Here is a 12,846-nt window from a genome sequence, read left to right as displayed (position 1 = left end):
TCCGAAGAAAAGTCTGATGTGGGGTTGTTGTGCACACTGTGTAGATATTTTCTTTTTTAATATTTATTTATTTATTAGAAAAAATCTTTTGGCCACGCTGTGGCATGTGGGATCTTATTCCCCAACCAGGGATCGACCCTGCGCCCCCTGCATTGGAATCGTGGAGTCTTAACCACTGGACTGCCAGGGAAGTCCCTGTAGATATAAATATATATATATTTATATATATATATAACATATATATAATATATATAAATACATATATATAAATATATAAATATATATATTTCTATATATATATTTCTAAATAAATTTATTTATTTATTTTGTCTGCATTGGGTCTTCGTTGCTGCGCGTGGGCTTTCTCTAGTTGCGGCAAGCAGCGGGGGTTACTCTTCGTTGTGGTGCTTGGGCTTCTCATTGCGGTGGCTTCTCTTGTGGAACAAGGGCTCTAGGCACGCAGGCTTCAGTAGTTTGGGCACATGGGCTGAGTAGTTGGGGCTCGCGGGCTCTAGCGCACAGGCTCAGTAGTTGTGGTGCACGGGCTTAGTTGCTCTGCGGCATGTGGGATCTTCCCAGACAAGGGCTCGAACCCATGTCCCCTGCATTGGCAGGTGTATTCTTAACCACTGCACCACCAGGGAAGTCCCTGGTAGGTATTTTAAATGCAATTATTTCACACGTGTAAGTGACTTCATCTCTGTGCAGGGTGTGCAGAGTCTCCTGTGGGCAACTCCACATGAGTGCTGGAGCCCCTCTCCCTGGCAGGGAGGAGCTCCAGGACAGCACCCGGTACCCAGACTCAACTCCAGGAGGAGCTCTATGGGCCCTGGGCCTCATCAGGTCTGACTTGGCCCTCCGGGGGCCTTCCTTGTCCATGACCCATCCTCTTGCCCACCTGTGGAGGGAGGTGATAGGCTGCCCTGGCTGGGACTGTCCAGATTTACAGGGGCCTCCTCATTGACAGTTGGAAGCCTGGGTCAGCTTCTTGTCTGCATACTTCCATTTAGTTCCACATGCAAAGGCCCCATCTAGTCACAGGTTAAAGCCCGAGGTCCCTTGTCTTTTATTTATTTCCCTCTATATGCTTGCCCTCCTCCTCTCTCTCTCCAGCTCAAGGTACCTTGAGACCACCTGCAATGCCAGGCCTGCTTACGAGACTTGGTCAGCACAAATCACAGGCCATAGGCAGAGGGAAACTCCCCTTGTCCATCTCTGCTCTCCTCCACCTGTGCCTCCATCTGCCTTCCTGCAGCCTGAGTCTCTCTAGGGGGGCTCTTTTGAAAGTGGCAAGAAGTAACCAACACTTGCCAACATTCCAAACAATTCTGAAACAATTTCTCTAGGGTTATAGTTTTAGTCACACGTTGTCTACTCCTAATACATCATAAGCAAGGGTCATACCAAATACTTTTCCATGCATAGCAAGGGTCACCAGCTTTCTACCTGTAACACCTCTGCCCTCACTGCCTGATCATTAAGCCAACTGCACATGTAGTAGGTTCTGTTTCAGCACCTACCTACTGCCAGGTATCAAGTACTGGATTAGTTAGAATAAAGCTCAGCTGATGTAAAGAGGCTCAAAACTAACATTGGCTTCAGTGAGACAGAGGGCTGTTTCTGTCTTCTGTGATAGACCACATGGCCGTGGTGGCTGTCCTCTTGAAGATGGAGGGGCACAGGCCCCTTCTACCTGAGGGCTCCACCCTGCCCAGAGCTCAATCACCATTTCAGCCAGTGGGAACAGGACAAGGTGACACCTTGAAGATGCACGTATCCCTTCTGCCTGTGACCCACATGCTACATCTCACAGCATTGCCACTTGGAAACATCACCTTTGCTTGGATGGGCAAGTGTCAGGTAAAATTTCACGTCTGAAAAGGACAGGGAGAATGCAAAGACAGTCAGGAAGAACCAGCAGGCTCTGCATGTCCACCACAGGGGAAAATAACACAGTCAACACAAAACCAGGCAGCAACATCAGAAAACTAAGGAGGAAAAAACTGATAGATGTCCAAGACAAAAACCCACCATAATGTGTCCATTGAAAAGCACGTTTGAATAGAATATGGTTGATCATAGAGCCTTTGACCAGGCCTCTGCCCAAACCCCATCTCCAGTGGGCCTCAGGTTCTGGTCAGGGGTGGGGTGTAGGCTGGTGGTTAGAAAGTCACCACCTCAGGACCACTGGCTGTCCCTCTCAGTGTCAGCACATCTACCTTTGTTTTTCTGTGACAGTTCAGATTGGCTGAAAAGTAGTGTTTTTCATCAACTTTGCAATAAAATCATTTAATTCTAAACTAATTCATGAGATGGTGGTGTTTTTACTGTAATACATAATAGACCACTAAGAAATGTATTGAGAAGAAGTTATTTAATAAATTTAGAAGAAAAAAAAGGGGGAAAAAACTGAAAATAAGAATGGGCCATAAAAACTATCCAAAATTGCTTTTCACAAGACAAACTATATAGTGAAGCCTGAAAATTTCTGTTAAATGGTTGATTGCTAAAAAACAAAACCAAAACATAAAACTAGATAAAAGCAAAAAATGAAGAAGAAATCAAAACTAGTTGTTATGGACTGAATGTTTGTGTCCTCCCAACATACATTCATATGTTGAAGCCTAACTTCCCAAAGTGATGGTATCTGGAGGATGGACCCCTGGGAGTTAATTAGGTTTAGATGAGGTCATGTGGGCGTGGCCATTGACAGAACTAGTGTCCTTATAAGACACAGAACTAGAGTCCTTATAAAACACTGCAAAAAAAAAAAAAAAAAGAAAAAGAAAAGAGGAGAGCTGTAGAGAGAGGTCCCGTCTTCTTGGAGAATACATAAGTAATCATGTATAGAATGTCGGTAGAAATATGGACAGTAGAGGCCATTCTGGTGAGGCCTCAAATGGAAAAGAGGAACATGCTATCGGAAATTTGAAGAAAGGTGACCATGGTTATAAAGCGGCAAAGAACTTGGCTGAATTGTGTTTGTGGGAAGTAGAACTTGAGCGATAAAACTGGATTTTTAGCTGAGGAGATTTTTTTTTTTTGAGGAGATTAAAAAAAATATTTATTTGGCTGCACTGGGTCTTAGTTGCGGCACACGGGATCTTTAGTAGTGACATGTGGGCTCTTAGATGTGGCATGTGGGATCTAGTTCCCTGACCAGGGATCAAACCTGGGCCCCCTGCTTTGGGAGTGTGGAGTCTTAACCACTGGACCACCAGGGAAGTCCCTAGCTGAGATGATTCATAAGCAAAGTGTTGAAGGAGTGACTCTTAGAGTAAAATGTGAGAGGAGTGAAGTGAATTGAAGAGCCATTGTTAAGCAAAAAGGAACTAGAATGTAAAGATTTGGAAAATTCTCAGCCTGTCCATATTGCAAAAAATGAGAAAGTACGTTTGGAAGAGGACACCATGGATGTGGCTAGGTTATTACTCAGTAAAGAGATTATGGGATTATATGAGCAGAAACACTTCTGAGATCCCGCAGGACTGAACCATAGAGCTATTTAGCTATGATGTGCACTTTTCTGCAAGACATGGGAAGAATGGTCATAAAGGCGATTCAGGTATCATCAGGGTCACCTTCTCGGTTTCAAAGGGGGAGCCCATCACCATGGTTTCAACAGGCCAAATAGTGGCCAACTGATGCCTTGGGGGGTGTTCTCTGGAGCCTTCTCTCTTTTTTTTTTTTTTGTGGTACGCGGGCCTCTCACTGTTGTGGCCTCTCCCGTTGCGGAGCACAGGCTCCGGACGCACAGGCCCAATGGCCATGGCTCACAGGTCCAGCTGCTCCGCGGCATGTGGGATCTTCCCGGACAGGGGCACGAACCCGTGTCCCCTGCATCGGCAGGCGGACTCTCAACCACTGCACCACCAGGGAAGCCCTCTGGAGCCTTCTTGATGCGACCCCGGGGGGGTCACTGCTCACTCCCCATGGCTCCATCCTGCGGAGGCCCCTCACTGCTTTAACACCGCAGAGTTTGCTCCCTCACTGTGCCAGCAGCAGCTCCACCGCTCCTCTCCAGGGCACCCCATTCTACACCTGGGGCCTCAAGTGTTCCCAGTGGCCAACACCATGCTGTCTTCAAGCAGCCCCACATTTTGAGGACTAGACTCCCGCTCCCCAGCAGCCCTCCTGTACCCGCCCCAAAGCCTCACTGCAGGTGCATGCACTGTCTTTCTCAGACCTTGGGGCCCATGCTTCATGCCCTCGTGTGGACTCCCCTCAACTCACTGCCCTCCACGCCCTTCCTGCTGACCTTACCCAGCCTCACTGCTAGACTGGCCCTGGCTCTTTTGGTTCGGGATGTCACAGAAGACTGTCTGCACTTGCCGCCCACACGTGTGCACGCCTGAGACAGCCTGGCTCCGGCCCCTCTCCCACCTTCCCCAGGGCTTTACGGGCCAAGCATCTGGAGGTGTGAGAATGAACGCGTGGGTTGAATGGAAGCTCCGTGGGGCTCCCAGCTTCCACGTTGATTCTCTGCTGCTTCCTGGGTCTCAGGGCTGCCGTAGCCTGGTTCTCTAGTTTTTCTCACAATAAATGCCATGCAGAAGACTGGCAGGTCTGCTGCCTCAGGGAGGATCTGCTAGAGGTGGGTTCTGGGCAGCCTGCACTCCCTCCCACTGCCCTGTTCTCCCTTAGCTCCCGGGACCTAGGGGAGCTGTCAGTCCTTGGAGCCTGGGTGCACTAGGTCAAAGCCTGTGATCCCAAACCCAGAAATCTGATCCCCTAACTTCTTCCCAAGGGTGTGCAGTTGGAAGTAAGAGGTGGGGAACGAGTGACTTGAGATTTCTCCATGGTTGGCCAGTGTTTGAAACACGCAGTGACCACTGGTCTACATGAAATGCTTAGGATATGGAAGCAAATAAAGACCAGTCCTCACTCTCAAGCAGGCCCGCAGTGTTGAGGGGGAAACAACTGTGCCCATCACAGGGCACGCAGCATGCAGGGCTTGGGGACCCGGGCCCTGCAGCTACTTGCTGTATTCTTCTAAGATGAGAGCTTCCTGAGGTGTTCCTTCAGCCGTAGTAGATGGAAAGGATACCTTACTTCTTCTGTTCCATGCCCAGCTATTCTACTCCCTTCCCCCCTCTATTTTTCTTCATAGAAAAACAGAATGTTGGAGCATTCACCACCGTCCATTTATCTGCTCACCATCTTTCTCCCATGCTAGAATGTATGCTCTATGAGGGCAGGGATTTTGTTTCATTCACGGCTCTGTCCCCAGCATCTAGAACCATACTCACAATAGGTACTAATTATATATGTTTGTGATTACGTGAACCCATGAATCAACAATACTAGTTCTCTGTTAAGGTAAGAGAGTGCTCTCTGGGAAAAAATTATGCCACAACGTTCCATGGGTTATCACACATAAATCTCTCTGTAATACGAGTTGCCCCACACCCCACCCCCTCTTCTTTTTTACAAATGAGAAAACAGGCCAGTGAGGTAGAGGTAGGATTATTACCCAGGCTGTCCCTCTCCAAAGGCGATATGCTCTTTCTACAGTTCTTGCTGCTCTGACAAGGGTGGCAGGGAAGAGAGCTGGCTTTGCTCTGCCCCTGCTGTGTTCTGAGCAGCACACTGGTTACTCTGTAAACTTGGTTCTACCTAACCCCCTAATACTCCTTCAGAGATTGGTATTTTTATCCCCATTTTGCCCACAAGCACAGTCTGAGAGTTTAGTTTGCTCAGAGTAATCCAGTATACAAGGGGGGAGCTGGACCCACCTCCTGTCCTGTCTAATCCAAATATTTCTATCATAACAGCCCTCGCTCCATGAGCCAGAGGACTCACGTGAGGATTCTGACATGGTCAGTGTGTGTACCCCTCCTATGTATTCTTGATCTGGGTAAATACCATGGGGTGATTTTTGGGTCCCTCCGATCCTACCATGAGATGGTCCTGAGCTAAAACTTCATTTGCCCGTTGACTCCCTAAGCTCCTACACTGGCTGCTGAACAAGATTTTGAATTAACATCAATTCAGAGCCAGAGTCCAGTAACCCCTGCCATAGCCCAATCAACCTCAGACCACTTATACTCTGACAAAGTCAGGGTTATAGATCCATTACAGTGAGGGCAACAAACACACGAACGACAAATGTCTCACCAAAGAAAGGAAAACAGAGTTGTTACAGGACTTGGGAGGGGTGGAGTTTAGGTGAAATCTAAGTGGAGCAGTGTCTTGATAGGCAGGCAAGGCAGGGCTGAGTCATCGTGGGTCATCCTCAGGTCTGGACTGTGAAATGGACCTAAGCTCCTGTTTCCTTGGAAACCACAAAATTTAGATGTGGAACGTGGTGTCCAAAACTCATTATCTGATTCCAGCTGTAAATCAAGGCTGCTCCTCTGCGTCAGTGACTTAGATCCACCAAGAGTGGGGTGTTTCATTCTTGATGTCGTTTCCAACACTTGCTGATGTTACAGAATAAAGTTTCTCCACGAGCAAGAAAGCAGAGGCAGAATGTTGCATTTTGTAGCTGCACATCTCTTTGGGAGAAATATTGTTTCCTATTAACTCTGAAGCTGGTTTTTTTATCTGTGTCTGTTATTCTAGCCTGATGAACAGTTTACCAGATTTTTTCTTTCTGAGTCCGAGCTAATTTTTACTTTCACATCCTTGAAAAGTGTGGGTATTTCCTGTCTTCTAATGTACAGTTACCCCATCAAATGGCCACATTCCCTTTGGGGGAGAGAATAAAACATAGTATAAATTTTGGGAAGAGTATCAGGGTCTTTCCCCAAGGGAAAGCTTGCCTCTTCTTCTTTCATGAGGTTCAGGTGTCTTTTCACCAGATTTAATGTTTTTTTCACTAGTATTGATATAACCTTTAGTAGGCTGCCTACTTATTTCAGTCACCATCACCATTATCCAGGGCCAAAACATGTGGTCAAACAATTCTATTACTACTCTTGCCCTGGGCCTGTTACAGTGACATGACTGCCCTGTCTTTGAAAGGGTTACATGCTACTGTCTGCTATTTGACCACCCCCACTGAGCATGGAAACCATTTTCATGACAGCCCCTCTTACCATCATTCCCAGCCTATAGAAAATAGCCACTGTAGTCTTTCATGGATGCTGGCACGCCCACCACCAACGCATTTCTCAAAGCCTGGGTGAAAGAAGTGTCTCTAGACTCTCCTGGAGGACACAGGCAGGGGTGGGTGGGCAGGTCCCACAGCATCCACTCCAGCATTCCCATCGCCCGAGCCTCTGACTGTCCTGCACTGTGAATTCAGGCAGATCTGACATACCAGCCTCATCAATGCAGGCCACACCGCATACAGACTTCCATCAGCCAGCCACTGCTGAGATAGCTCCCTGAATTAGCCATCTGCCATGTAACAAATTCAGTACATTCTCTCCTCTAGTCTAACAGCCCTAGAATCTATTCCCATTTACATTACCCAGGTTTCTGTTGATAGTAAACTGACAAAGTCTTGCCATTCTTTGCTATGAGGCATTCCCTCTCAGGTCACACTGCACTCATCCCCTGAGTACGCTGGGGTTCAGTTGCTAGAAGCAATCAAAATTGGCGTGTATTTAGGAAAACCCACATTCCACTGCAAGGTGACAGCTCAAGAATGTTGAGGCGGGTAGCTGAGGGTAATTCATTCTGATAAAGATTTCCATTGTATGTATGAATAAAACCTTTTGTCTTTCCACCTACATTAGATTGTTAGCAGGTATTGCTATTACAAACACAGCTGCTATGAACATTTTGGGACACATCTCCTGGTTTTCACGCAAGTCTCTGCTGTGTGTATGTGTAGGAGTGGAATTGGGTTGTGGGCTATTTGCATCTTTATTAACAGTGCCGGAGTATTTTCCAGTGTGTTGTTCCAACTTCATTCCTATCAACAGTGTGTGAGAGTAACTGTTGCTCTACATTTTTTGCAACACTTGTCGTCATCAAGCTTTTAATTTTTGCTCCTCTGGTGAGCGTAACACGGCATCTCACAGTGACATCATTTTGCAGGCCTGCGATTACTAATGAGCTTTGCCCATCTTTTCATACAGGTCGGTTGTGGGAATACCTTGAGCAGTGGAGAAGCTTTAGCAGGTTCTGTAGCAGAGGCTGGTGGCGGAGGCAGGAAATCCTGGAGGCTGGACACAGGGGTGCTAGACCACGTGGTGCAGCCCCCATGCTAGGGACAGGGCATCTGCCAGCACTTCTGCCCACTGCTGAAGGAATGTCTCCAGGAGTCAGGCCTGGAACACAACTGCTGAACCCTAGCTCTTCTGTAGAGCTCACAGACTCAGGAGCAGCTGAGATGCCCCCCCACCCCAAGCCCACATTTTAGGGACTTGGAACCTCAGTCCAGATGCCCTTGTGTCAGCATCTTTGTGCACCATCCCAGACCTACCCCTGTCCCCCCACCCCCTGCACTCACTCTAACCCTCTGTCCAGACCAGGCCACACCTGGCACGATGCTCCAACACCTGGAGATGTGGCCAAGCCCAAAGCCGATGCTGCTAGGACTATCTGAGTCCCCAGAGCAGGTTGCTAAGGTCGGGGCAGGACTTGCCCAGGCCAATTCTGGTGCCTATTTCTCCCATAGAGCCTGGTGCTGGTTGGGGGCTCATAAGTTCTGCTAAGAGCAGTAGGTTCCTTTCCAGCCCCTTTCCCATTCACAAGGCCCTCCTGTCCTCCAGCTATCCCTTCCTAGGTCGCTACCTACATGGCCTTCTAATGCCCCCATGCCCTATTCAAGGATCTGCTCTTGTCCACTCAACAAATACAGTAGCCCCAGCAGCCATCCTGCCCCTCTGGACACAGCCAACTGGTCAGGTGTTGACATCCAACCCAGGTGGGCCAGAGTCCATTCCCCAAACTCTGCACCCATGGCCACATTCATTGGAGTCCCACAGGTTTATGGGTACGTGAATGGACACCAGACCAGAGACTGGACAGCATCCTCTCCTTAGAATATGAATTAAAATACTAAGTTCCCAGCCTTATTCTGGCAGGTCTCTTGGAAGAAGCAGATGTGAACCCAGTAACTGTGGTGGCAGCCAGTTTTTCAGCCCAGTGCACTATTAAACTGAGAAGGCAGGTCTGCAGGGAAACCAGGATACAATCCAGGGGTGGGAAATCCAGAAACCTTTCCAGTTCCTGACTGCAGCTGTTTCCTCACCTGGGGCCCCGTAAGACCCCCCTGGATCCTGACAGATGGTGCTCCCTTCTTTGCTCAGGTTATCTTAAGTAGGTGTCTGTTACTTACAACTAGGAGCCCTAGTGCCCACAACTAACCCCTCCAACTTCCATCCTGCAGTTTTCTTCTGGTCCCATCTTCAGATACACAGAAGCTGCTGCACGTATGCAGTGTTAAAGTGAAAACATCCCAGTGCAGTCCCGCTGCCTGGAAACTCAGGTCCTCAGACTCAAGGCAGCAGCTTGAGTCACTTGCTACCCACTCTTGCATGAACATAAGCAATAATGGAATCCACCCGCTACCTTTCAACGCTTGTGAATAAACGCATGAAACTCAAGTAAAACCTAAATTAGTGGGGAAAGAAGAAATGTCAACTACACATGATAAACCAGTAGGATTGGCAGGGGAACACACAACACATTAACAGGCACTCATGGGCAGACCATCATTTACAGCAGAAAGAGCAGATCTTGGTCCCCTTATGATTCACATCTTCAGTTGTGGTTCAAGAGCTAGTGGTGGAGGTCAAGGACATGGGTCATCCTCAGGAGTCCACCACACCAAGGCATCAGTGGAAGTACCATAAGACAGGCAGACACAAGAAAAGTGAAGGGCTCCTGTGACCCCTCAGCACCTGCCCCCACTGTCTGGGGCGTCCTTTCTCCTGACAGCAAAGGCCACCCGAAGTCTCTGGGAATTTTACCTAATAATCCCATGTTCTGGCAATAGGCAGACACCAGAACTAACAAAACAACTCTGGATTTACAAATATGACACTCCTGACACCCACACAGGGAGCAGGTCCTGGCTGGGCCCCATGACCCACACCCTCATAGTGACGGCTGTCTGCCAGGAAGGCTGAGTCCTTGGGCAGCTCCTGCCGCACAAGCTTGAAGGTAGGGGCCCTTCTCAACACCCCCACACCAACCCCACCTACTGCCAATGTCCGGCCCCCAAGTCCGGTTAGGCTACAAAAGTGTTTCATGGGGAGCAGATCATCCAAACTGCAACCAACTCTACTAGTTCAATGAGTAGTAAACAATGTCTTCCTCCAAGTATTAACTGCCCTGAGTTCCTTCCAGTCATAATCCCACACAGCCTGTGGCAAGAACTACCAATGCATGGAGATCTAAGGCAGGAAACTTCACCCGCCTGCTGTGCAGCAGGTAGGTGAGAGAGAACACCTGCCACCTCACCAGAACAGCGGCTCCAGGGGGACCTGAAAATATCCTTATTCTTCCCCGTGTGAGGGTATTGAGCCCGACCAAATAGAGCAGCAGGAATAGGGGCATCTTCGGGATGAGTGCTAGACAGACGGTACGATGTCTGCTGACCAGAGCTCAACCTCCTGAATGTCAAAACTGTCCTGGCCACTGTCCATCTCCCTGTTTCTAGTACCTTTCAGGTGATGAAAGCCCGGGCCACAGGGGGGATTTTGGAAGGTTGTACATCTGCTGGCACTATCACAAAACTCCCTTAGAAACAGCTTCTTCGCATCAACTGGGGAAACCGAAATGCCCTTCTCAACCACAGGTAATCGGCTGGGTTTAAGACGCCAGGCGGCACCAGGTGGATGGGCGCCCTGTGCTCCTCACCATGCAGCACAGAGAGGCTTCGAACCGTCAGGAGACAGTCTGGCTCCAATCAATACTAATGCCATCACCCAGCTAGGTAAGACTGGCTAACAGGGATATTTATGACTGAAATGGACACCATTAGCTATGTAAATAAAATTCAGTACATTTTGGGTAAAACATTTAACTGAAAACTAAGACATAATCCAAACTCACTGCAGGAATTACTCACAAAGATGTTTTAGCCACACAACCTAAAACAGAGAATTAGAATAAAAGCTGAGGTTCTCAATTAAGAAAACTGTCCACCATATGTAAAGATGAATGTATAAAGAAAAAAACCCCACATATTTCCTCCCGATTTGGCATTCTAATTGTATGGCTGCAAGGAAGACACTGCCACAGCCTCCGAGTCCTTGTGTCTCTTGCAAGGACGCCAAGGAGATCCTGGGAGCAAGAACAGGGAACTTCTTTTCCTTCCTTCCAGAAGTCCTTTCTCTACAGCAGAAGGTGTAACTGGATAAAAAGCTCCAAGGCCCCATCTCAGACTGAAGCCAGGAGAGCCATGGGAGGAGCTTCTGTCACAGCTCAGGCGATGAAGGTGTCCAGTCACCTCAGGAAAAGACAGACATGCCCTCTCTTTTTGGAACACGGCAATCGGGCAATGATTAGTAAAGTCACAAGCCAGAGGCTCCCAACTTTGGACCATCTTCCCATTTTCCTTCATTGATAACACATCTAACAAGACCTATCCACCAAACCACATTAAGTGAAACATACAACTTCAATGGGCCAGAATTAGTCAGATGGGTCAGCCTCAGGACTGCAAGCTCCCTGCCTGGGGTGCTGGGGGTGCAGCGGGTGTGGGCCTGGGGCAGGTGCCCAGTGGGGGATCCACGACTGTGGGCAGCAGAGCCATGTGGTACCAGAGCCGCCCCCGAGCAGCCTCTCTGTGCCTCAGTCTCATTGTGAAACAGGGCTAATAAAAGTACCTACTTCACTGAGGTGATGTGAGGATTAAATGAGAAAACCCAGGAGAAGCATTCATCACAGTGCCTCGCACACACTAAGGTAAAAAGGTAAAGGTTTGTTGACTCAGTCAGAATTTTTGTCTAGCACATGATAACCATTATTATCACAGTGTATTAATTCCAGTTTTAAAAAATGTCAAAGCTATTTGTGGTGAAGTGTGCTTAGGAGAAGTATCATTAAGAGGCAGATTTTTCAATCAGCTCCTCAAAATTCTAAAACAAGTAAAGACCAATACTACTGCTATATAGACAAGAGCCTGGAAAATAAGGCCTGAGCCATAGGTCAAGTCAACATAAGGAAAAAAGGTCAGTTAACTTCTAAGAGAAAGTTTCTTTAATAAAGCAGGAAAATAGGAATAAACTTATTATTGAAAAGGATACTATAAAGGAATAGAATGTCCAGCTATTAAGCAATTCACTGCTCCTCTTTCACTCCATTCTTACCCTGCCTTATTCATAAAGCGCCGTCCCACTGCAGCCCGTGCCAGATCCTGTTAGCCCCTTCTCAAGGGTTCACACACGGTACCAGCTTCTCATCAGACTCTCAACAGCCACTTTCAATTGCCAGATTTGTTTCTAGAACTGTCTCTCACAGACTCCTTCTGCTGAATCTCTCATATTTATAACCCTTTTTCAGCCCATTTTGATGCTACTCTTTCCTCCACAAAAACAGAAGGAAGTGCCATAGAAACTTCTGGAGAATGGGGTTCTGAGGACACTGCAGCGAACCACACGTGATGAACCAGGGGCAGCCACTCTGAAGACTGTGCTCAGGAAATCAGCTCCCAGGATGTTTAGCATCACCTCAAGCATCAGGTGGGAGGACCACAGGCACTGAGACACCACTGACTAATACAGCTCCCAGGAGGGACAAAAGCATGTTTACAGCATGCAGACAGGGGTCCAAGGCTGACAAACAGCCTGCACGATAACCTACCCATGAAAAGGTGCTTAATGCTGTGTCCCTGCCTCACCTGGAATCCTGTCCTCTGGCAGCAGGAGGACCTGCCCTCCTCACCAGAGTCTGCTCGGTGCGAGGCCGCCCAGTGAAAGGGAACAGCTCCAACCACTCACC

Source organism: Grampus griseus (genome assembly GCF_964374135.1).
Source record: "Grampus griseus genome assembly, chromosome: 17".
NCBI lineage: Eukaryota > Metazoa > Chordata > Mammalia > Artiodactyla > Delphinidae > Grampus > Grampus griseus.
Note: the sequence above shows the minus strand (reverse complement) of the source record.